We start from the raw sequence: 27,678 nt of genomic DNA, 5'->3' as shown, positions 1-27,678 counted from the left end.
TCTGTCTCTACGCCTGCAGAAAGAGAGAGAAAAAAAACTAGCAATAGCAACAAAAAACATATATATGCATATGTAACAATAACAATTACAAACTCACTGAAAAGTACATGGTACAGGTTCATTTTAGGAAATATTTTGTGGCAACTGCAGCCAAATTTAGAATGTGAAAAACTCCTGAATCCAAACATGTTTGGACACAAATTGCAACAATAAAGCAGATAGTAACTATGTATATTTTCACATTCAGAGAAAAAAAACACTAGGTAAAAAATACCCATCAAAACATAGTACAATCTGCATGTAATTGAACTGAGATATATGGATTAAATCAGAATACTGGATCAGAGAATCTTTAAAATACTCAAACTATAAGTGTCCAGCTTTGTATACAGCTCAGGTATCTATTTGAGTCAGTAGTTACTGATTTAGGACAATGTTACTTGCTGGGTCAGTGATGATGTATTGAACAACTGTGTTGAAGGTTATTTTGCCTGTTTTTTGTGCTGGTCAGAGTAGAAAATTAGAAAACAGGCCAGTTTGTAGGTTGAACATTCCAGCAGCAGAGGCTTTGGAACAACAGCTTACGTAAAAAACGCATCAAAGACCTACTGACTGAGGTCGAATCAAATCTGTCTCCAACAACAACACCAAGCCTATTAAAAGGCTAACGAGATCTCTGGTTTAAGTTTTACAGATAAAAGTGAGCTAACTAGGCTAATCTGAACAGTTAATCCTGCACTCAGCATCCAGTTGGCCCCTTTACAAACTGGAAGTCCACAAAGGGATCCAGACAAAAACACACCAAAAAAAAACTACCTCAACTCCACGGGGGCACACACTCACAGACAGAAAAACAGCCAAAAAATGGTGAAAAAGTTTAAAAATACACCAAGAAAAAACTTGGAGGAACAGCGTGAAGAATTGCTCCTGAGAACACTATCTGTCTCTAGTGTGGAAAAAGTCCTGAAACAGCATTACACGAGTCCCAGCGCTGCGGCTCGTCGCACGCTCCTTCAATCATTCCGGCAAAACTGCTGAAGCGAACAGAATCTTTCTGGCCATTTCACCCGAGCGCCCGTCGCCTCATGGTCCGAGACGACACACGTGGCACTGAGTCTAAGTGCCTAATGAAAACGCATAATCTCCATGGAGACGACGTCCATTACCGCTTGTGTTCCTTCAAAGGTCTGAGGAATCAAAGCAGATGTTCACAGCTGCGTTTTTAGACTAAAGTTGAACAAGTTCAACCAGATAACATAATTCAAGTAGGGCTGTAACTAGCGATTATACTATTGATTACTCTGATATATTAAATCTGATATATAAAAAAAAAATTGGCCCATTCTACAGATTTTTCTTTTGACCACTTTAGCCTTTTTTATAACATTATAAATACATGTAAAGATGCAAATAAACCAAAAAATCAGTTACTTTTCCTAAACATTTTGTTGCCTATTTGAGGAGTTTTGGCTAAAGCATTAACAGACAAAGGTGTTTTCATTTAAAATCCAAAATGCACATATATTTTGTAAAGTTTTACCTTTATTCCTGCTCTTAACCTGTTGCTTTTTCAGCAAATGGTCTCCTTTTTTAAGTCTGTATACTCCAATTAGCGATTAATCGATTACCACATTAGTTGACGAGTATTTCAAAAATCGACTAAATTGTTTCAGCCCTGAATTTGAGTTTGTTCATGTTCTTCAGATCTGCTCTGTTTGCATACGTTTGCACCAAGCAAACCTTCCTGGATGTGGCAGAAACTGCTGAGAGAAAGCAGAGAGTTTGTTTGGGCGGCACATAATGAGGCTGGAGAATGAGTGAGAAGCAGAGACCTGCTGCTGTTAGCAGCAACGGAGGACGTAGAGAGCAGGGTGGCGGGGATGCGACGCAGTGTGAAGCCTATCCGCTCTCCCCTGGGAGCTGATACTAATTACCGTCTCATCAACCTAACTTGGTTTAACGGAGCTGCTGCTTGGATTTCAGGGGGCCCAAAGCCCAGTCCTAATGTGACGGACCCCCTTTGTTAGGGGTTAGGATACTTTTTAAAATCTGAGTATATCTTGACCTGGTAACCAATTACTACAGTGACTTCCAGCTCCAGAAAACTTCGTTTTGCATCCCACTAAAAAGAAATAAGACATGATGAATATCATAGTGGACTATTTCACTGATTTTGAAATAAATTCGTTGTCAAAGCTGTGATATTATGTCTGCAGGTAGTCTGTACAGTTTGTACCAGTAAATTGGTACTGCCTATTTAGACATATTTTCTTGACCTCACAAGCCAATCACAGCCTGCATTGTCATAATATATATATTTTTTTATTTTCTCTTTAGAAGTGCTTCAAAACACAAAGTGGCTCTTGAATAAATGGGCGTCTCTTGAACCTTAAAGCCTTGCTTTGAACAAAGCTTGTGCACAGAAGGCCTCCTTTTTACCCAGGTTATTGATTTAGTCTCATCCTTGTCAGATGATCATTGAAACGCACTAAAAACACCCCAAACCCTCTGCGCGCAGACACACACACGTTTGTGTGGCTATCTTTATGGGGACATCCATTCATTTCTACAGCCTAAACCAGGGGTGGGCAACTCCAGGCCTCGAGGGCCGGTCTCCTGCAACTTTTAGATGTGCCTCAACTTCAACACACCTGAGTCAAATAATGAGGTCAAAGGCAGGACTCTTGAGAACTTGACTGCACTGAGGAAGTGATTCAGCTGTTGGATTCAAGAGTGTTGGACCAGGGAGACATCGAAGATTTGGAGGACACTGGCCCTCGAGGACCAGGATTGCCCACCCCTGGCCTAAACCTTACCCTTATTCTAACCCTAACCATTACATACCTAACCCTACCCCTTCTTATTGATCCTGTTAAAAGGCCATCCTAACAGATGCCACAGATTTTAACACAATCATGTAATAAGACTCTGTGCTAGCAAGTGTTTGGAAAGCATTAGGCAACTTCATCACCCTCACAGCAATGATGAAGGGTTTGGAGACGCTGCAGGTTTGGTGTGTTTTGGAGTGTGAGAAGTGTTCAAGAGGCTTCATTCTGAGCCAGGCGTCTGTGTGTGTCTGTCCTGTAAGCAAAGAGCTCATTCTCCACAAAGTGGGAGGATGAAAAAAGGTAAAAGGTAAAAGATAAAAATCTATGAGCAAACTCCCCCAAAGACCACCAGAAGGAGGCCATTTTTGCTCTCCGCTCCCCAGTGGCTCTCTGACCTGTGACAGGAGGCTGGCATCGCTAAAATGTGCGATTCTACAGGGATCCACGTGGTTTGGCATAGGATGCAGAAACAATGGGAAATTTGGGGCTATGTCAAAATGCGCTTATCATTCCCCCCACTAAGACGGATTAGAATTAGAGAAAAGGGGAGCTGAGTCTATGTATCGACTTCCTCTGCTTTAAACCCGCTGCAGCAACAGCACAATACTTTTATTGTTGTAGTCTGATTCTGGCAGCACAAACAACACTGTGAATGCTGCGTGTGCAACTTTTTTAAAGTAAAAGGAGAAAAACCTTTTCAATCACTGGCAATAAACTGACAGATTAAAAAACTCCTTTGGAGACATAGCCTGCAAGTTGACGAAGCAAGTTGATTAATTATTGTTTTTGGAACAGGCTTTTTGGCCCTTGGAGGAACACTGGTACGATTAAGTGGCATCATTTTATATACATATATATTCTTACAATTGGCTGAAAGCTGCAAATGTACCACTAGGTGTCACATAATCGTACCAATATTATATGTATAAATAAAAAAAAGTATACATACACACCATACACACACACACACACTATATATATATATATATATATATATATATATATATATATATATATATATATATATATATATATATATATATATATATATATATAAAAGCAAAAGAAAAATCTGTAGTCCTTATTGATCTCCCCAGTTTTCCCACCACCCTGTTTGCTTCAAATTGCTTTTTGACCACATTGCAAAGATTTCGGTTTGTGAGGCAGGCAGTCACAACAACAACAACCAGACAGCCTTGGACTACCTTAAGCCCCAACAATAATGAGTCGGCCCCGCTTGGCAACAGGGACACCAGCGCTCGTAGAGGAGGAGGAGAGGGGCCGGCAGTGACCTGTGGCCGTGCATGTTAATGAGGACTTCTGCTGCGTCCGGAAGCATTAATGAAATCCGGCATGAATGTGCCGCTCTCCGCTCCTCTGTCGGACCACTTCTCATAATGATGCACAGAGCCGTACGCCACGTCACGCTCGTCGGCCCTCGCTAAATGCCACGGTGGCAATCTGTGTCAAAGGGTGTATGTGGCGGATTTGACCAATGAGGCTTTAAAGCCGGGCTGTCCATGTAAATAAAGCGGTGACCGCGACAACAGAAGGCCAAACGCCCTGTTTGGTGGAGATAAAAGAAAACGCCAAGAGAGAAAACAACAACAACAAAAAAAGATATTCTGCAGATTATTAATAACTGTAACCTGAAAGCGGGCGTCACTGAGTAATTTATATAAGGAAGCCTTTCATCTCTTTCACTGGTTGTATACGTTACAGAGAAATGAGGCCCACCGTTTTCCTGGCCAAGTGGGTGGTCCAATTTGCGCTCCCTCTCTAAACTAATTGTCCGACTCCATGTAATCCCTACTCTTTTTTTTCATTTTTCAAATTGTCTCACTTTCTTTAGCCCGTGGCAAAGGCAGGCAGAGGGCAACGTCAGAAGTACTTGGGAGAATAAAAAGCAGAGGAGCTGTCCAGCTGTGAGCGATTCAGTCAGAGCTGTTAAAGTCGCGAGGAGGTGAGATCCCCTGCCAAGATGAGACAGGGTGCAAGTAAAAATAACTCTGAAGGAGCTGAGGGCTAATCAGGATCTGTCATTGTGTATGTATATGGCAAATAGAACACACTGCCAACACTCATATGTTTTAGATTATGATTACAGATAAAGGAAAAGTAAAGAATACATTGAACAGATTCACTGATGTTTGTCAGGCTCTTAACAGTTTTAGTAGATTTTGATTAGGTTTCAAAAGTATAAGTCATTCTAATTTCTACATACATGTATAACTGGAGTCTCTTAACAATAATGTGTTAAAAATGAGAATGAAACAACAATTTCTCAAAAACAGAACCAAGTCACAAGGAATCACTCTCGATCTCTTTTAATCACTGAAAAATCGGCCATGTAACAAAACTTAAAATTGCTATATATGTCATTTTATTTCATCACAAGGCAGATTACAGATCACAAAATAAAATTTTCTTCTCTTTTGCACATGTGTAAATTTAATGTTTTACTTTATGACAAGATAATTGTTTTCCACAATATTTTTCTCAAAATAACTATTTTCATATTTCAGAAGAAAAACTGTATTCATTGTTGCATTAGACCAGACCAAAGACATTTCTATCTTTTTAGATGGGAAAAATTAAAGTAAAAAAGTAAAACGTAAAGTATTTTTCTTGTTCCTTCAAAGACCGCCAGTTGCTAACTCATGTTGTTTATAATTAGCATGAGGATCAAAAATGTTTCTGAAATATATTAAGAGTTTGTTGTAAAAATCTAAAGGTGCTTCATTGTTGCTTTATACATTCATTCATTCATTCATTCATTCATTCATTCATTCATTATCTTGGTAAATTTGCCGTAGCTCCTGCTGGCAGTGTTAGCTCCTGAAAATGGTTTTAGTTCCTGCTAAAATATCTGTTTTGTTTTCTTAATGTTCAATAATTCCACAAAATATTTTTAAAAACAATCTTAAAAATAATGCTTGAATTGTAAAAGCTAATGTAGGATTAACCGGGTTAGCTAACTGTATTAGATAGCTGCAGCTCAAGTGATAGTAAGCTAGTATTTGTTCATTAACGCAGTTGGGTGGTCGTGAATGCTAATCATTTCTGATCATGAAGAGTAATAGTCGTATATTAGGCCACCGCTGTACTTACAGAAGCCATTTTTCTTTCGTTCAATATCTGAGACACATCAAAGTCTGAAAACAATACATTCTCTCCTGCTCTGAAATCCTAGCATTGGATACGCAAAAGCACAACAGTGTTGACGTGAAAATTGCTTTCTAAAATGACTGGAAGGCTAATATCCCCCCCACCACCACCACCACCACCAGCCACCTGCTGTCAAACATTGTTCTAGGGAAAATAAAAAAACTAAGTGCTACTGAGTGTAATCCGGTTGGCACTCCTTGAAGTCTTCTCCAACAGAAACATCATTGTCACAGAGATATCGCTTTATTTGATGGATTGGTTATAGATTGCTTCTTTCCACTCTGGCCTCACAGTAAATTGAAAAAATCTCCAAACGTGAATTTTCTTCAAGGAGACGTGCTCATGCTGCGCCGTAGTTGACAGCCAGCACTTTGTCCTAATGCATTTCAGCTGAGGGTTCCCACACGTTTTTTAGCACCTGCTGAATGTTTATACATTTTGTCAGAAGGAAGGGATTTTGCCATCCATTTACCACCTGCATCACCACTGATGTCTCCCCCCCCCCTTTTCAGCTAAAAAAGGCAGGATTTTGTCTTTTCATTTCAGTGTTGAGGACAAGTAAAAAAAATAATACAGACTCAAAAGAAAATGTGGTACATTAGGGACAGACATTTATCATACCGTTTATCATTTATCGTGATAAATCCTGTATCACGACAAGATTTTGATTTATTGTCAAAATGCTCGTATTGTTAGAATTGTTATTTCTGCTATTTTGTTTGTTCAATATAGGTCAATTGATATTTATTGATACAAGTAATAAATATGCATGCATGTTTGAGAAATGCATGATTTCTCAAACATGCATGACAGAATCAAGGTAACAATCCAGACAAAGAACTCCATTCTTTGTTCAGTGAACAAAGAATGGAGAAAATAGTAAAATAATCCTGACAATACGGATAGTTTTGGGAGGATTTAAACATCATAAATTTTAATTAATTGTCAAAACATCAGAATTCTTATTATACATTTTTTACAATAAATTATAAACAATGCAATAATTGCTCACCCATAGGTAATAGGGAAAACTGGTTGGTAATTATAAGAAGTGATTAATTATATATATTTTCCATTTATTAATGACAAAGTTATTCATCATAAGTGTAAAGGTAATCCTGTTTTGAAGTCAGTTTGGACATTTTCATCCAGCTCCTAACAGAGCAAACAGAAGCAGACAAAACGTCCCAGCAGCCAGCCAACCCTGGAACTCCATCCAATGATTTCTCTGTCACTTAGCAGCATCTGTCACCAGTATCAAACATCTCCATTTAGATTAAAAAAAAAAAAAAACAGCCCATAAATCAACATTTCAGCCTGAGGGCACACAGCTGGTGGAAAAACTGATTTCTCCAAAGTATATTTATATCACTGTGAAACACCCCTCAGCTCCAGCCTTTCACTGAGGACTTTGCTGACACAAAGCTGATTTGGAACAAGAAAAAAGATGAATGGAAGGAAGAGAAAATATCAGTGGCTTATTATGACTGAAGGAGATGTTTTTCCTGCTGCGCATTTTGCCCCTTCTGTGTATAACTAAATGCAGGGAAACACACTCTGTCAGACTTCAGTCACACACAGCCTTCAAGTGTTGCAGTCAGTCTACGGTCTTCCTCCTGATCTGATTGGCAGAGCACCGACGATAAACGGACAACGATTGGTCAGCGTACATGCTGATTAGAACATGACACCACTTTGTCTTGTCACAGTGCAGAAATTAGCGACAGTAACTCTTAGCATGCAGAATCTATCAGATCATTACAACTGTAGAGGGAGGACAGACTGTAGGAGTGATGAAATAATCTGTTCTAGCGCTGGCTCAGGATACAGACTAATAACTGGCATGTGCTCCCAGAAATCAACAGGAGAGTGAAATCAGACCTTTTTTTTGCTATCCTTGGTAATCAGCCTTCAGGAAACTACATTTTCCCAGTCAGTGAATGCAGCGTAACGCCACCAGATCACACCCAACCACAACATTCTTTGTCAAAACCTGCATTCCCATTACAAATGTGCGCTTTTTTTTTTTTTGATATTCTGCTAATGTAGAAAAAAAAAAAAATTCACAATTGTGGTGTTTCCATTAAAGGGGGAGAATTATGTGATTTCCAGGAACATAGTGTCATTTTATAGCACAATCAATTACCTCCAGTCGTCATAAAAATATGAGGTCAAACATAAGAAATTTGACTTCGCAACTGAAATTGCGCGTCTGTCTCTTTAAGAAACTCCCCCAAAATGTTTTACACAGCTGAATGGTTTCCACAGGAGATTCAAGGATTTCTCAAACATGCATGAAAGAATCAAGGTAACTAAACAATCCAGAGATGATTTGGATGAAGGAATAACATTATAACACGATGCAAAGCTTTTGTTGAGCTTTGCATCACTAGCCCCTTTAAATAAGAAATGCTGTAAAAATCACATGTGAATAACATTTAATTCAAGATTTGTTAAATTTTTATACAACATCTTAGTCGAGGTGTTTTGTTATTCCAAATCAATCTATTAAAAGAAGCAACTGAAACAGATATAAAAAGTTTGGCCAATTTAATCATGTTTATAAGGCCAATCATCGATATGGCCTTTATCACCTAATTATTTTGAGAAATTGTCTGGTCTTTAATGAACAGGGAGAGGTTTTATAGTTTATATTCACCTCGGCAGATGAATGTTTGGGATAGTTTATTAGAAGAGCAGGGACCAGAGTGGGCAGAGAGTTCATTGATTCATGGTGCTCTGCTGTGATGGAAGCTCCATTAAGAAGGAAAGAAACCCCCATTAGAGAAAGTTCACGGAATCATCTTAATCCCTCTTTTCACTTTCAACAAGACTGTTGGTGAAACAAGCCTCTAACCTGACCCCAGAGCAGAGGTGGTGATGAAACCGGGATCGTTTCTTTAAGCACGGACCTTTGACTGGCTGCCCAGATTAATTAGCAAAAAAAGAAAAAAGAAAAAAAGTGCGAGACGCCAGCTATCTCATTTATACCGTGTCCTTGGGATAACACAGAGCGGCCCTGCTGTCTCACTGTGGACATATTCAGACTCTGAACATGAAGGACACGACGTGTCGCCACCGGCAACATGGCACTGATCTGATTTAATTGTTTAATTATTTTTAACAAGCAGTGCAAAATATGTAGCACTGGCTTTAACGTAAGTATTTTAAGTTATAAAAAGGTTTTATCTGACCCAGGACCGCCACTGAAACTACTTTATATGCATATTTAATATGACGGTCAACAGATGTTAGCAGTATTTAGAAGACGTCCGCCTATTGATGGTTCTTTACTCAAACTTTCTGGAATTCAACTCCAAATGATTGGCAGAAAATCCAAGTATTCGCAGATTTTTTTCATAGAACATTTCTAAAATATTTGAAAGAAAATGCATCAGAGGAAGCTGAAATGCTACTTGACATGCTATTCAAGAGCACCTTTCATTTTCCTTGGCCCTGATTGGCTGTACCCCCAAGACGGTTTGTACGTATTAATGTACATTAAGCTATATGTCGTATTTTAAGATAAGTAGTTGTAAGCGGGCTGCACAGTGGTGCAGTTGGTAGAACTGTTGCCTTGCAGCAAGAAGGTTCTGGGTTCGATTCCCAGCCCCAGTCTTTCTGCATGGAGTTTGCATGTTCTCCTTGTGCATGCGTGGGTTTTCTCCGGGTACTCCAGTTTCCTCCCACAGTCCAAAAACATGTCAGGTTAATTGGCCTCTCCAAATTGCCCCTAGGTGTGAGTGTGTGTATGCATGGTTGTTTGTCTCTGTGTTGCCCTGTGACAGACTGGCAGCCTGTCCAGGGTGTACCCCGCCTCTCACCCAGAACATTAGCTGGAGATGGGCACCAGCACCCCTCCGGACCCCACCAAGGGACAAGGGTGTAAAGAAAATGGATGGATAGTTGTAAGCATCAAGCGATTTGTGAAGCCACTTTAATGTATTTTAATTGCAGTGCACATCATTCGACAATTTTCCGTTGGATCGGATGGGAGCGGCTACATATGCAGCGTTTTGGAGACATTGTAGTTGACGACTTTACAGAAGAGCTATAGACTCAACATTTTGAAATAACTTTTTGTGAACAGCGTGATGCTGTGAGAGCTCTGGGGAGCGAGCTGTACATCGTCAGAAAAAAATCCCCAAAACAAATTATCATCCTCCTACCACTTCCTTTCATCTTCTTTGTCGTTTTTGTCAGTAGTAACATTCTGACTCTGATCTTCTGACTTGTGTCATACGGAAAAAGTGCTTCCATCTATTTCAAAATGGCCAAAAATCCACCTCATACTAGCGCAAATTTTTTTTTATCAATGTTTGAGATCAAAAACTTGAGTCCTTTTAAAATCACCATTTCTATTAAGCAGATTTATTTTTGGAATTTCAATTTGCACAATTTTATGGTTAATGGAATTACAGCTGGTGCTGAACAAGAGCAGATCCAGGCTTTGGTTGGACATATGCTGCCGGATGAAATTCCAAAATCCTTCTATGGTGCAATTCTACTCAAAGCTTTTATGTCTCTTGATATAAAAAGGTCCCCAATCCAACAAGGAGAGCCAAGCTGTAACATCAATCACACCAGTCAGTCTATTTATTCATAATAAGCTAAAAACATTATCTTTACCACTCTGCTGACAGATGTTCTGATTTACACAGCAGAGATGACCAGGAGGTGAAGTGATGTGCTGCATGTTTCCTCAGGCGTGTGTTTCAATATCACACTCCTGCCAACATGGCAGTCTTTCTCCATTGTCTCTGCCTGGATGCCAGCCCTTCGACAGACACGAGAGAGAGAGAGAGAGGGAATGCAACATTCCCTCTCTCTCTCTCAGTCACACATCTGTTCATTACCAAACCAGAAAGCATCGACTGGTTGACTGGAGGCATCAGCATCTGCCACTGCTGGTGTTAACAGCATATGCCTGTTCTGAGAGTTGGAAAGCCGTGGTCATATCTATCTGTGGGGTTAACCCTACTTCAGGATGCCGAATCTGCTCCCAAACGGCCTTCATCATACGTTCTTCTCTTTTCATTTTCCTTACTCTCTACCTTCCCCTCTCCCCCGACAGTTGGCAGACCCATCGGCTCAAGCTGGTCAACCTGGTGGCGCTCTGCAGACTGCAGCAGTGGCAGATCTTGGCACACTCTGCGGCTCACTGAAACCCATCCAGCAAACACATTAGCCTACCGTTGTGTGACGCGTTTCAACTTGCGTACAAGCTAAGACAACGTGAAGAGGAAGTTGCCACAAGTGAACAAAAGAATATTAGGATCTAAGAGACAGTTTAGGTGAGACTTACAACCCTCAGAACAAGAGTAAGAAGCATCTAATCCATGATTCTAGGAGTAAGAACAGATTCTAGATGGGGAGTGACAGTCCAGACAGGCTTAGCAAATGAAGATGGAGCCTCCAGGAGCTCTCTGGGCAGTTGTCAATCATGTCAATCTGGGTCTTACACCAAATTATTGGAGACAGGTTGAAGCCTGGTCCCCTGCAGGAGCGAGTGACGCTTCTCGGTTCAATCAAGTGCACAAAGAGAGTTTGCATTGTTTTGCAAACCCGGAAAATAATTTTCTTAATATGCATCAACAACTTTAAGTCAATCTCAATTATTTGCCTCCTGCATTAATGTGAAGCTCTGCGACGTAAAGTTTCTGGACTACATGAAGGACTGGACAGTAAATAACTAGAGGTGCACCAATCTGATAATATCTGTATCGATGATGTTGAAAAAAATGTGAGATTGTCTATTTGTGACGACATGTTCCATCCATAAGGGCAGATCTATTCAGTATAATTCTATGCTTTGTGATCTGAGCGACATCATGCTTCATTATTGACTTTGCATTAGATTAGAATTCCTTACTAGGTATCAGAATGAGGAAAGTGGATCGGTGCATCCTTATTGGTAATCCCATCCTTGAGGGACTAAACGGTGATTCATCCTGATAAAAAGTGTTTCAGATAAACCAAAAAAACAAATCAGAAACAACAAAATGCTTCAGCTGAGGGTTGCATCAATCAGTGTAACATGACTTAAAAGTTTGTCACTCTTACACAGGAACAAGCAAAAAAAAAAAAACAAACTTTAAAATAATACAAAAGCTAATAAATAACTTAGGATAAACTTGACACTCATTCCAGACTTGTGCAGAGCTCAGACAGCCCAGAGTTTTATTAAAATATTTCATTGCATGTTATGTGTTGAGCATGTATATCAGAATTGTCAGTTCTGAAAATTGTTACTGAATTTTCTAACCCTTTAACAGTTCCTCAATCTTTTCTTTGTCTGCGTGGTTTAACTGGCATCTGCTGCATACCAATTAGCAAAACCGGCTTCATCTGTACTTCGATTTTTATGGATGCTGAGCAAAAGCAAATTAGACACCACGGTAACTTCGTAGGTCACAATTCAGTGTTGAAATGTGGCATTTTAAAGAAAGAAATGATAATCAGCATATTGAGCTTAGGCTTCTGAAAAAATTTAATTAAAATATTCCACAATTATTTTTAAGAAATGAAACACTGCATAGCTCAACTTTGAGACTTTGCTTCTTAATTCTTCTTAAAGTAACGGCCACAGATAGCGCAAGAAAAACTGCAACTCTGCTACTGTGTGACTGGCTGGATTTTCAGGTCTATATTCTAGCTCTATGACTCATTAAATAAAATATATTTTTATAAACTAGCCCTCTTTCATAGATCCTTATGTTTGTATCGTTCATTAGTTGGTGGCAAAGTCAAAAATCTGATCTTTTTCAAAACAGTGAACACACCAGACATAAGAACAAACGGTTTGCACAGATGTGAGAAAATTGTTACAGTCGTAAGCAGCCATTTCCGTAACATTAAGACATTTAAAATGTCAGAGGAAGCATAGAGATGTAAGAAACCAAGGGAGGAAAAGAGTTTTCCCTCAGCAGATAACACTAAAGCTGAATGGGGTAAAGCAAAGTGACTTTGTTTTTGTCTTTGGAGTTTTCAAACTCTGTCATGGTTAGCAGCCAATAAGCTAACATACGAAGATACAGTAATGCTAAGCAGGCTATCCATGCTAACTGCTACAAAAACATGATAAAGCCAGTTTAAAAGATCAACTTCTTAGTCATTAATTTATTTAGTGAATTATAACATTATCTTTTATTGCAAGTAGTAGTTTAATATGAATAAATGCACTATGGTCTCGACATAAGGGGAGCAACAAACTTTTAGTGCATGCACAAATGAGCTAACAGTAAGGAATGTGCTTCCAGGAAAGACTGTGCAGTGACAAGCATCCTTACTAAATCAGGGCCTCTGCAGGTTTCACCAACTCAAATGTGAGACTTTTTAGACCAGTATGAGTTAAACTTAACACATGTATGACAAAGTTTTTGTTTTTTGTCAGAATCCACGTAGCGTTGTATGGTTTGGCAACAGAAGTGAGCTTGTGGTGAAGACAAGCATTGTCCAGCCAACTGGTGATAAATGTACACTTACCCATGACAGCTAGCTAGCATGGGTGTATTAGCAACTAATTGCAGGTAGCCTAAACCAGCTTGAGTCAAAAAATACAGTGAAAATGTCTGCATACGACTTAAGAGTTTGCCTGGCAAAATATACAAGATTAAACATTAAGATCTCTGATTAATGTACTTAACCCTTGTGCATCCGAGGACTGACGCAAATTATACAAATGATGTGGGTGTGGGGCCAGTTGGACCCCATTTGTAAACACAAGGGTTAAGAGGCCAACTTAAATTCATTAGAAAAAAAGCAAGACATTTTGAGACCTTAATTTTAGATATGTGTATTTAAAACTTTTAGGATCAAACAGCAGCTCTCAAGACGATAACCACACCCTACCAACTGAAAATTAGTGCCGTGTCAATTTTCTTCCTCAAATAGAGCCATGTCATTAAGAGAGGAGATGCCATGTTTTCCTGCGACAATGCACTGCATGAGCTGGACGTACAGTAGGCAGGTCTTTATGCGTCCGGGCAGGGCCTGTGTAAGAGGTAGCTGATCTGTCCCGCTGGGCAGCGCTTGGTGAACAGCCCGTCTTCATGCTACAGCAGCCAACTAGCACGATGCAGGCGGCTACACTTGATATTCCCAGCACAGCTCCGCTCAAATGGGACATCTGTTCGCTTCTTGCAGCAAGGCCTCCATGCACCACCTTCCACACAAGAAGGTGTCACCAGAGGAATATGGATGGACGGCCCATCTGCTTCTGTGTTCACATCCAATTCCAAAGTGTTGGACTTTAGTTCATGTCAGTATTTTGGGTAACTTTTGAGTATGTCATAAAAAAAGGCAGCCTGAAGGTACATCGAGTTGAAAAAGTTCAAGAATGTGTAAGTTATCCGAGGATTTCTGAGAATTTTACTCCAATTGTGGACAGAAGAAATGCTTGCAGATGCAGAGGGATTAAAGGGAAAAAGATCACAAATCGACCCGCCTGGAGTATAAAGCGATTCTAGGAATTTTATTTGCTGGCTGGTCTGAGGCTGAGCGCAGTTTTCATCTGGTGTTTGAGCAGGTCTGAAGAGGATGCTGCTGGCATGACAAGCTGAGAAACGTTGAAATCCTTCCTCCTACGTCGCGGTGTCCTGATAGCTTCTCTGCTCTTGGCTCCATAAGATTCTCATTTGAGAGATGAACTCCAAACAAGCAGAGTGAAGGTCACAGAGTTGGACAGAGTAAAGCATTCACATGCAAACAGTGTTTTTTTTTTTTTTGTTTTGTTTTGTTTTTTTAAAAGACCAATCATTCCAAATTATAGTGATTGAGTAAATGGCGGGGAGAAAATGGCAACCTCTGCCTTAGAACCTTTTTGTTTCCTGGTAACTGTGTTTCACGTCCGACAGAGAAAAAACATGAAATTTAGTCTGAATCAACATCTTCCGACGAATAAAACAAAACAGCTACTTAAGAGGACTTGCAACATTTAAAAAATGTCCAGAAAGAAAAAAACAGGCTTCAAGCGGCTCATGAAGCTTGTTATTCATATGTTTCATAGATAGGATTATGAAAAATGTGTCCTTGAAAGTTTTAATTTCAAGGACATACTTTGATCACATAATTTGAAAAAGTCAAATTATGTGATCTCCGTGTCTCTTTTCTTGTCAAATTGAAAACATAAATTGTGTTTTATTCACAACAACACTGATGTAAACAATTTTTAGAAATTGAGTAATCTATCAATTACTCGGATAATTAATCAAATAACCAAATACAGAAAACTGTCCCGTTCTGTAGCAGCTACTTAAGTTGGTAAAAGAATCGTATCAAAAGTAAAATGCAACTTGGTCCCCTATTTTTAAATAAGAAAATATGTTATTGCTTAAAATACAAAATGATTCAAATGTCACTTTTAGTCTTGAAGTATAAATGTTCAAAATCAGATTAGCAATAAAACATTTAACATTAACTTGTAAAAATGAAAAAGCGATCTTAAATTGAGGCATTAGTAAACATCGCCTTTTATATTATATTTCAATTTAAGTCTCAAGTTTGAAGTATGAAAAATATTTTTTATAAAACAGATATTTATTAATGTTCTTGGTAAGAAAGAAGCAAGCCCCCTTTCTTAGCTTTTGTTAAATTAATAGCAATACTAAGTACAATTCTGGCAACATTTTAAACTGGTAGCAGCTCTAATTCAAAGCCCAGATGAAGTTATTTGACATCTGTGTGTTCCTTCAGTCAGACTCAGTCAGCAGCCAACTGCAGGTGAGCTACAGGAGCAGATTGATGATTAACCAGCTAATTTGTGATTGCTAGACTTCCAACTTCATTCTATAAAGAGCAGAACATTCTGTCACTTAAAACCTACTACTAAATTAAGCAGGTGATTCAGTTTTATTTTGTGTTCTGTCATTTTGCAACTTGAAAAACCTGTAGCTCTAAGCCTGCCACTATAACAAATTTTACTAGACGATAAATTATCCCAGGCGTTATTGTGATAAATGGTAATATTGTTGTTTTGAGACCATTTTGAAGTAATATAATGCTAATGCCGTAATAATGGCATTGAGAATGTGTGATCAATAAACTTAAAAAAAAATGTATCGGCCAAAATCTGAATTGGCAGGTCAGGGTTTTTAGAGATCAGTGATTGGCCAGGAAACTGCAATTGGTGCACCCGTACTCTTTTGGCTCAGTGTGAAATATAACATATTTATTTAACTACCAAGTTAAGCTAGTATCTTAAAATTAATTCAATTTTATATAAAAGCAAGTTGATAATGTACATTTTTGTTTTTAATTTAGTTAATATTGCGGATTTTTACAGGAGGTCATCATAAGGTGTCCATCTCATACTGGCCCAAGCCTGGTCACAGCCAGGTGAGAAAAATTGAGAGAAACTTTCGTAACCTCCCCGCAAACCAGCTACAGAGAAGAAAACCTGCAGAGAAGTGTTAAAGGAAGCAGTCATGCTTTAATCCTGTTGTGAAATACCAAAAATGTCAGACACTTCATTTAAACCTCAGTAAATCCCAACAACTTGGGGTAAAACCTAAACAAACATGTTTGGTTGAACTGCCTTACTCCCAGCGCTAAGCTGCTTGAGTCACCAACAAACACCGAAACCACGTCTGTGACCAGCCAGGCAGATTAGAGGCCCTACCTGCGCACAAACACACCAACACAAGGGGTCTGGTTTCACACGTCAGACAGATCCATAGGATTGAGCGTCTAAATATGGTGGTACAAACAGTAATAATCTGTGCTGCATTATCCGCACTAATGCTGAACCAAATCATCGACGACACAGACATGACTGCCATTTTATTTTTAGCCTCCAGTATGTCACTGTGGACCTGAGAGCTGCTGCTGCTGCAGGACACAGCAGGTAAACAAGCTAGCTGTACAAATGTGGCGCACGCCAACTGATCTGGTTATTTCTGAAAGCAGCATAATACAAGTTAAAATGGAATTAAAATAAAAACAAATGGATAAGAATCGAATAACAGCGCAACTAAATGCCAAAAATAAATCTTTAAGTTGAATGGGGATAGAAGGGCAATCAGACCCAGAGCCTGAGTCCACAACTTCTGTCAGCATTAAGTTTTTGTTCTCAATCTGGAACACACAGCAGTCTGTGATCTTTCGACCTCAGAGTTCTGGCGGAAAAGCTGAAGAGATGTATAATAGAGTCCTAAAAGTCCATATCAGAACATTAAACCGGGTTCTGTCCTGAACAAGTAGCCAGTGAAGCGAGATCATTAAAAGATGTACAATGGGAGTGTCTGGACGACCAAGTCAAAAGTTTAAAAGCTGGGGATTGGACCAGTTCCAGATCGGGGATTCCCTCAGTGTATTATAAGCCTGGCGGGCCACCAGACTTTACTTGTGCCCCCCACCTATCTAACCATTGCTAATTTACTTAAGTCTTTTTAAAATGTTTGCAGTTTTGCTACAGACTTTATAGTTTGTGTTCAGGTATTAATCTTCAATCTTTCAATAACACATAATTATCTAGTGTTCTTTTCAAATTTCCTATCAACTTTTAACATTTTTTAACTAAAAAACACAATGGGCTGCTGGATGAATGACTGCCCGGGCACCCAACCACCGGACTTAGCAAGTTTTCTGTTGGAAACCTTGCAAAGGGTTCGTAGAGCTTTTACTGAAGAAAGCAAAAAGGGAATTATAGGCAAAAGTGTAAATTTTCTTTTCCATCCCAACATCAGAAATTGTAGACCTTGCTTTCCCAATGTTCCTTAAATGAAAAAAGCCAGAACATTAGGTTAAAAAAGGTAGAGCATCACCAAATGTGACTCAGAAATTATTCTTTATAGACGCTGTACTAGATGAAGCAAGTGGTCAATATCCTGAGCTCATATCTAAGAACTCATGGGCTCATGTGGACCAGGCACCGTGGGCCAACCTAGCATCTCTGATGGAAAATAGTCTCATGGTATTAAGCCATCACCAGGTCAAGATACAACAGTATCTTCAGTAAGAGGCCTCTTCAGATTTGTTGCAAAACTCGTTGCTACCAGAGAAGATGGTTGGATGACATGAGTGGCAACAACACTTAATGTCCTTTTGGGATAAACCATTATTTTTTTATTTCATTGAATTTTGGGCTATAGGGCATTTGATCCGGACCTCATGATCCAAAATTCAGATGAACCCACTGCCAACTAACCAAGACACGGTCACTGACCTAAACTGAGAGGTTGCACAAGGACAGCATTAATCACAGATCAGTCACCCCGGGTGGAGCTGAGGTTATCCACAGTGGAAATCTGATGGCTCAATAACTATTAGTTGTTCACTCTACAAATCTGGCTTTTATGAGAGAGTGACAAAATGACCATTGTGGGAATGTACCCAAAACATTATGCTTTATGAAAACCTGTGAGATTCTGCTAAAGACTCGAGACTCAGGACCCAATATAGAGCCAGAAATAAAATGAAATAATTATGTGCAAGCAATTTCAGGTACTACCGAGCCCCAGTCAAACTCTGGACCTAAATTTGTTTCAAAATTTGTGACAAGACTTCAAAACGTCATAGATCCTCTCAATCTAGTCTCACTCCGCTTGAGCTATTTTGCAAAGACATTCATAATGTATTCCTCTGAATTTTAGATGAAGTATACATCCACCTTTATTTGCTTCGTCATTATTTCTAAGTTGTGGTGTAGCAGGATGAAGCAACAACTTCTCCCTTTTACATCACTTTCCCTCACCCTCACCCTCCTCCCAACCCCAAGGAGAGTCTTCTGCGCCACTGCGCTGCCACCATTAATCCATCACCACAAACCTCCCGCAATCTTCCTGAACAAACAAGCGTGCTGGCTTCTGCTTCTGGACAGGGAATCGCATGCTGAGGCCACCCCTGATCCAGCGCGCCCTCCCCGGGTCGCCATCCAGAAGACCCAGACACAAGCTCCATGAGCTGGACAGAATGAGGCAGCCTGAGCCTGATAACTGCTGACATAAGGGCATTCATTTCTATTTCAACACCTTCCAAAATCGGAAGTTCAGCTGCGGAACATGTGAAATGATAAGCTACTAATGAGTTTACTGTGATTCCCCTGTACACATTTTTCTCACTTGTAGCCAAAGAAGGCCTTGAGGAAACGAGCACAAGCTCTACTGTGAAAAAAAGTCAAACACTGCTTAAACAAATCTCCTGCATTCCACGACAAAAATAGCAGGAAGAAAGAGCAGGAAACAAATTTAGATGTGGAGGTACGAGGTTCGCTCACTGTGAAATCTAATAAATAGAACGATACCAGCTGGCTGCTGTATTACTCCTGCATCTCTATCAGCGGTGAGGTGTTTCACCAACCTGGGCCAGTTCGTTACGTAACACATGAAGGAATCCTTGCCAATTGTCTCTGAGTGCTCCATGCTGTCATACAGTCACAGTAAGGATTATTGAGAATACTGTAAATATTTGCAGGAAAGCTGTAGAAAAATAAAAGTAAGGGCTGGAGAGGTATTTAGTGGATCGTCCCATACTTTAGAGGCAGGGCAATAACTTGTGGCAGTGACCCAAATGTGTTTGTGTGTACTTGTTCAGTAGACAATGTCTGGGATATTTACTAACCTTCTGGAGACCAACGAGCCTCATAGGGACCAAAGGCTGGTCCTAATACGGTGGACTCACTTGTTTAGGGTCAGGGGTTAGGTTTAAAGATAAGGCGTGAATTAGGTCTTGGCTAATTGTAAGGTTAAAACATATCTGTAATTGCTAGGGTTAGGGAAATGTCTGGGTTGGGCATAAATGCAGTAGCTAAAATGAATGGAAGTCAATACAAAGTCCTAAAATGGGTAGAAATACAAACTTGTGCGTTTTTAGCACATTTCCAATGTTGACCAAGGTAGATTTATGGCCCAAACCCAACCCAAAATTAAGATAATACAAAGGTTCACCTTTGTATTATAGGCTATATTTGGGCCCAGAAAGTAATAATTAGAGTTGCACCAATCCGATAATATCTGAATTGACCCCAATTCTAAAGCCCCCACCCCATCTATAACAGGTATTTGTATTCAGTACATTCATGTCTGTTTTTTTTTTTTAAAGAAATGTTTCAGTACCTGCGATACTAAACCTCAGATATCTGTATCGTATCGGAAAAGAAAAAAAGCGAATCGGTGCATACTTAGTAATAATCAGTGTAACAGAAGAGAGAAGAAGTTATGAAGAAATATTGACTCTGCTAAGTTTAGTATATTTAACAAGGAAAGGATGCGAATAACCATATGATTTACATTGGCTACCTATTCTATTTTCAATTTGACTTTAAGATTCTTAAAGTCAAATCTTAAGACTTTAAGAATAGTCTTAAGATTAAGACTTTTCTGTGCTGCCAGAACACAAATTTAACTCTAGAAAGCCCTCAATTTTATTTTTGTTTTATTGTATTTTATACAATATGTAGTTGTCAAACTAAAATTATTTAGTTTGGCAACTAAATAATTTAACTGTTAACTTTTACAGTCCAAGAAGAGCACGGACATCTTCTAGCCAGATGCTCTTAGTGCAGCCAATGGCCAAATTATGGCCCCATGACTCTGGAACAGGGTGCCCCTTAACGTTGGTGCTCCAGAATCTGTACTGCCTTTAAAATCTCTCCTAAAAACTAATTCCTTTAAACTGGCCTTCAATCCGAGTCCAGTTTGAGTTCCATCAGAACAGTTTGTATCCTAGTGATTGTTCTCAATGATTTCAATGTTCTTTTTAACATTGTCGCTTGTACCCTTTGCGAAGCACTTTGGTCAAAATTGTTAATAAAATACTGTTTAAACAAGTTTAACTGACATTGACGTAGCATCTTTTAGTCTGTTGACATACCATTGAAACATGCATAAAAAAGTTTGTTTTTTTTAATTAGGAACATATAGTAGCTTTTGACTCCAGTACATAACATTATTGGTGATATCTGTTCAGGACAACATGTGTCCAGCAGGAAGCCAACAGTCAAACAAACTTGTAATCTTTGGACAGTGGATTTCTGCAGCTTACATAACCCTCGCAGCTGGATATTTGTCACAGTGGAACGTTTTCAGACACATGCGAAGGCCCGACTGCGCCACACACACATACGAACACACACACGCAGCACGCTGTTGCCCTTGGGTTTAATGTTAATCACAACCGACAGAGAACAAAGCAGCTACCACACACACCGTTTTTTTTTTTTTTTTTTTTTAAAGGTGTGAGACACTCTGTATCTCTGTCGCAAACACACACTGACAAACATTCAAAGGTAATACGGCAATATGTGACCTGGTCCTGATGCATTTGCAGAAAAATATTAACATTTGCTGTATAATAATTCAGTGTTTTCTGCTCATATTCTGTTCAATAAAACAGGTAGAGCATCTTAAACTCAGATGTCCATTTCTCACTGTAAACACAGCGCCAGGGTGTTTTACACCAATAAGAACAAAGTGCTGGTAGAACACAAATTTAACTCCAGAAAGCCCTCGATTCTATTTTGTTTTATTTTATTTTTTTTACAATATGTAGGATACATGCTGAATGTTATCTCTAAAAGCTAGGAAACACAGAGGTCAATTGAAAGCGACACTTTTGGATATAACTAACTCAAAAACCTGCAAAAGTAGCCTTGATTTTTCAGGAGACTCACAAAGATGTAAAATTCAAATCAAAATAACCATAGGCGGTCCATTTGAGCTGTGTGAGAGAGAGAAAGCAAGTCTTTCAGCAAGCAACAGGAAGGCTGGAGGGAGTACAGAAAAGTTACTGTTTTATTCTTTGGATGTTTCAATGCCTGGTTTGGAATATATTGGATTTGGAAATGTGGGCAAGATGTCTAGATGTATAGATATGCATTTGACACACAGCTTAATACTTTTAAATTGAAGAGTGGACGGGAGAGGATGTGAGCAATGTGCACACGAAGATGATTGACAATGCTAAGACCCTCCCACCTGGCTGATTGGTTGTTTCTGACAGAGCTGTTTATTTCTGAAGACTAAAGAACTAAATTTTTTTCACATTATCTGTCTCATACTATACTGTCATGACATGGTGACCGTTTTAACAAATATGCACACAAAAAAATAGTTTTATAAAAATTGCATACTGTTGTTTTAAGCATTCAAGTTTTCACATTTATTAGGTTTGTGAATTCAAAATAAATCAAGTTTAGAAAAATGCATGCATGTCCAAAAACGAGATCATATGAAGTCCTAGTCAAATCAGTTGTTTTCCTCAATAGAAACACATGGTGCAGTCCAGTTATTCCACTGGAGTGAAGTGGATCTGCTGTACGGACGTAAAACCACATGATGTAAAAAGATCATCCATCGTGTTTGCTAAGGTGATTCCAGGCACCATTGAGTATTTAAGGATACTGAAACTTCACGTTGTTTGTGGCTTGTAAACCACATGATATTAATATTGCTTAGGAACATTCAGGCGCAGGGATGCTTGGGAAGACTTCTCACACGCCTTGTTTACACTGAAAAGAATGAGGTGAATTTATATGTTTGTCCTCTAACAGGAGACAAACATCAGGCGCTCTCATGGCCCAAACTACAACAAATCAGCCTGTCATTAACCATCCAATCGGCACATTTCCATGCTCCACTTCCTATGTTCCATCCATGTTTACTTGATAAACTACAGAACAAAATAAGCATAGCAATGATCTCTCTCATTCATTCTCTCAGACCTTTCAGTTAGTCAGTCTAACTGGGCCACTGGATTTCTGCCTGCTCCTCGGCTCAAAATCCACTTCCTCCCCCGATTAAAGGGACAGTAGTGCAGATTAGAAACATGTCCTGAAGTGCTCTTTTCGCTCGCTCTGCCAAGGCCCATGTCAACCTGCGCCTGTGTGTCGCTGCAGATATAGAACTACTTAGCACACTGCTAGGGCACAAGGTCCCTTCCAAGACATTAAGAACCAGATCCTATACGGTGGTGCTTATAGGGATCAAAGGGAAATGGCCGGTCTGCCTTCAGGAATGGAAATGTCATCAAAAACCTTGAGTGTTGGCTTCCCTGAGGGTGAACTTGGTCAAGGCTTTAGAGTACTTCAAACAGCGAGTTACTCCAACTTTAAATGGAGGAATCAAGGCAACAGTGGCCAAGCAGTGGCTTCGGAAAAAGTATAGCTTATCAAATTTATGGTTGAATCTACCCCTTGACAAGGAATAAGTGTTTGAAGGTCCCTCACCAACAGCATAAAACTATTAACATTTTGAGGGTAAGCAATTAAATAGCAACCCAAGGTAATGAACAAGGAGATGTGTCTTGATTATTGTCGTAAATCATGTCATCAGCTAGCTATGAAAAAGAGCAACTGAAAATGGTCAGTAAAGCTCCACCATGTGCCATCAGTTAGCATCACGAATGATAAGATGTAAGCTAACGCTATGTTTAAATATTAGCTTCATGGACACCAACGGTCTATTTTCTAATGGTCTATTTTTGGCGGACACAACATTTCTGTGAAATGTTAAAAATGAAGGGCTGAACTGTTCTCTATTTATTGGTCTTGCCCTGAAAAGGAAAACTAAAATGTTGTCATATTATAATTCATTTTTGCCCTTAGCTAGTAAGAACCTTCAAAAGAATCGTACACCAGTAACAAAAATGGAACCGTGTATCCTTCTTGGTTTCATTAGTACTTGAAATCTTAGTATCGTGACAACTCTAATCTGTACATCTCTTGGTTATTGGTTTAGTAGCTCTTCACGATGAGGCCTAGCCTACAAAGGGTCAATCAGCTTCACTCCGTTCAGCCACGTCTTCAACTTCTAAAAGCAAAACTACAATCTGAGAGGGTTATTGGGTTATTCAGGAGATAAAATGGAATGTAAGCGTGAAAAAATGTAAACAAACCATAGCAGTGATTATATTTAAATTCAATTAAATGTGTAATTTCTCACATGCAGCCCCACCCTTGGCTTCCAGATCACCTAAAACATGTTCCTGTGACTCAGACACAGTGAAGCTGATTTGTTGCAATTTCGTGTGGACCATTAGGCTTTATTTTCCCCACAATCGGCCAAAACGCTGCACCATCTGTGCATGTTAGAATTGCTGGAAGCAAGTTAGCAACATGTCCACACCAGCAGCGCTCGACAGACTTCAGCTGACCTCGGAATCCACCAGAAGAACTGGTTCTGTTTAGATTTTCCAGTCAGTCGTTCGTTAGCCTTTTATGTATTTCTAAAGAAACTTTGATGTGACTTTTCAATACTGATGTCATTAAAAAGACTGAAAAATGAACCAATAACCTGCCATCATGGACTTGTACATCATGACTGTTCTATACCTTACGGGTCGCAAATAATAAAATGTATTTTTTTAATATAATAAAAAGCTGAGCCTACTATAATGAAACACTACACAGACTTAACTAAAGAGGAATGATGACCCTAGACTCCTCCTTCATGATTACAGTAAAAGTGTTCATCTGGACATTGCAGCAAATTGAATAAAACATTCCCATTAACCATCATTATTTCACAGCATTCATCTGTTTCGTAATTAATAAGCCACAGAGGCTTTTTTAAAAACGCCTTTCCTCCATCATTGCCCCACGCGGATGCTTTCCGACCACGTAGCCAAACAGATCTGATTTTATGATCAACGACAGAGAGAAATGATTCGGGGAAACGGATGATGTGCCGGCGACAAGCTAGTGTGCAATATGACACAAAGCGGCGTAATGATGGTTCCGCCGTCTGGAGCAAAATCAGCGCTGCTGCCATAGCTACCGCCGAAAAATGACCAGTACCTTCGATGAGTGCTTTTAAACTAATCATTTCCTTTAAAGAAAAAAACAAAACAATTCTCTTTATGTTGTCTAAGGAGGAAAAGTCAATACTGTTGGGTAAGAGTTTATAGAACAAAAATAAACCTTTTTTTTCCCCCTCCTCAGCTTTGCACAACCTTCAGCAAAATCGATTGGGAGTGGTTCCTAACCAGTCTGAATCAGAAAAGAGTTTAAGTGTAAACCAAACACCAAACAATTCCAGGGAAAAGCAAGCAGCTCTGAAGGAATTTTCTATAAAAGCTTTAAAAGCCTAAGCTTTAGGATAAGCCCTAACCACAAAAAAGGCTCCTTTGATTTCCTTGATAGATCATTTAAATGCAACAGAAAGCCTTCCCCACCATGTCTGCTCACCAGAAGTCTACATCTGAAAAGCAAAATGCACAATTACTTTCTCCCCCACAACACTCCCAGTACGCCCCTTCTACAAAACAAACTGCTTAAAATTCAGCTGGTTTCACATCCCATTACAGACGGAAGCAGCTTCTGGAGCAAACAGCAGTACAAGGTGCTGCTACGTACCTGGGAGCTTCCATTGACTCTGGTGCAGAGGAGATAACAGCATCAATGCCTCAAACTGCTTTACTAAAGCGTGGCTCTGTCACATGATCTTGTCCTCATTAGCAGAGTAGGACACTTGGTCATTTATTTCATTGCCATTACACAAGTAACCCCGAATATCTGGTGCATGCAGCATGATGTGGAGGATATCAGTTCAAAATGTGGAGATTTAGGATAATAAATCAACATCAATTGAGATAGATGCATAATCAATATCAACTGACATCTGTATCGTATCGGAACATCTGAAAGAATATCCAATATACTCACTGAAGTCCGATTCAGAACTGAACAGCACTTGTGGGAGATTTAGGCAGAGGAAAGACTTCAGCTGCTCAACCTCTCATGGTGAACTAAGCTAGGGAGGTGGCATCACTCATTCTTTAGTTACCTAGCAACAACTTGTTGAGTAACTTGCACAGTAGCAATTTCAGGTTTGCCTCATACCTGCTCAAACATTTAAAAACGTTGCGGAGTGAAAACTGTGGACAAAACAGGAAAGTTCAGATTCTAACCGTCAGATGCATTACCCCAGTGTTGGAATGTATCAGTCGTACTTGAGAGCTGAAGCCAAAACCGAAAAATGAAACTAAATTACATTCATTTGTCTGAAATATGACAAAATGTAGAAAAATAAATAAAAAAAGTTCAGTAGAATGTGAATACTTTTGTGAAGCGGTGCCCGTTTGCCCCGGTTCTGCCCTGGCTCTGGCTGTGCGCTGCCTCCTCCCAGGTGGCCAGGCTCCAGCAGCGTGTCATCTGGGTCTTTTCCAGGTGGTAAAAGCATAAGGGCTCCTGGTGGCGGTGGAGATGTTCCACGCTCTGGCTCGGCCATCTGGTGATGAGTCACGCCGTCTCTGTTCCTGTTTGCTCTGACTAGGCATGAGATTGCAGGCCGTCAGGCGTGCGCGAATGTGTCCTTTTCCCAAGCATTAGGATCCACATTTTATGTGATTGCGACTCAGTGGAGGGGGAAAAAAAAAAAAAAAGATCAATATTGAGCTGACACTATCTGGATTCCATTAGTGATAAAGCAATGAGAGAAGCCTCTACAACTCATTTAATTTAACCCTCCTCTAACTCCCCCAAGTCGTCCCCTGCTGACCAGGAGCAGGAGCCATGTGGGAACCAAAAACAGGGCAGGCAAAATATCAGATTTGATACAGGAGATAAATGCAAAAGATGACAACTTCCCACTTAGCAGAAGACCTTAGAAATGCATCCCTGTGCTGCAAAAGGAACTCAAGATGGAATATAGATGTGCTGCCGGCGATGCAGAGTGATCCACCTCATACTGATGGCAGCATGCATGCTTCCTCCTAGATAAATGCGACAATCGTAGAGCTCAGTTCCAGTGTGACAGCTCCTCAACTCCAGGCTACATCTGACCCAAATCCCTTTTTCCTGTTTTTTTTTTGTTTTTTTTAAACCACTGACACTTCCAGTTCTTCACTCTCTTCCCTAAATCCAATGCATCTTTCCACAGAGGAATGTTGGGGATGCTGGTTTATACAAGTACATCTCTGCTGCCCCCTATCTGCCAGCAAACGGCTTTACTTTACTGTACAGAGAAATGACACGGCAGCTCTGGTCTCTGCAGAGGACTCTTTGTTCTAAAAGCTAATCGCTGCATAATTCTGAATTGAGACTCAGTTAATTGGTCTACCATTAAATCCTTAAGCTCCTTACAGTTGTAAGAACTTCCCTCTTTGAGTTTCACGTCTTTCACAACATTTCCAGAAATGTATCTATAATAATAAAAGTAGGTATGAGTAGAAACTAGAGCTGAAGAAATCTGTTTTATATTTCTTCAAGAATTTACAAGGTTCAGATCATTTTACGAACATTTAGTCTGTGTTGGTAGGTTCTTGTGATGTTATAAAAAAAACAAGGTCAGTCTCCTAAGCACATTATAATACATTAAATATCTAAAAAAATAATATTTTTATATAATTAAAAACATTAATTTTTGCCTAAATTCAAATTCAGGCACAAAAGAATTGAGGTAATTTATTTAAGCTTGGTTAAAACAAACTGACAACAAAATAAAAGCAACACTTATCAAAGTCAAAGTAAAATCTGTGGCAATATCATTAAAGCTGGAGAAGGAACCTTTTATAAAAATGTATTTTTTTACATATATATTTGTGAAAACAGTCTCATTTTGCGTCGTCTGCGCAAAATGAGACAATGACAGATCATTAAGGCCACTAAGAAAATAAAAAAGTACAATTACAAGAAAAAAGTCATAAAATTATGAAGTCATGCAAGAAAAAGGTCGGAATATTACTACTTCATTCTTGTATGACTTCATTCTTGCAATATCATTACTTTTTTCTAGTACAAGTTTATTCT

General features: G+C 39.4%; 1 protein-coding gene across 3 annotated transcripts in view; it reads right to left on the bottom strand.

Moving 5' to 3' along the window:
- Nucleotides 1-27,678, bottom strand: part of oxr1a (oxidation resistance 1a) — a 164,479-nt gene that overhangs the window by 99,567 nt on the left and 37,234 nt on the right. The gene's annotated exons all lie outside the window — the stretch shown is intronic.

The sequence above is a fragment of the Poecilia mexicana genome, unplaced genomic scaffold, assembly GCF_051168715.1.
Source record: "Poecilia mexicana isolate PSO_F unplaced genomic scaffold, ASM5116871v1 scaffold_16, whole genome shotgun sequence".
NCBI classification, from domain to species: Eukaryota; Metazoa; Chordata; class Actinopteri; order Cyprinodontiformes; family Poeciliidae; genus Poecilia; species Poecilia mexicana.
The sequence above is the reverse complement of the archived record's forward strand: the minus strand, read 5'-3'. Positions and strand labels throughout refer to the sequence as shown.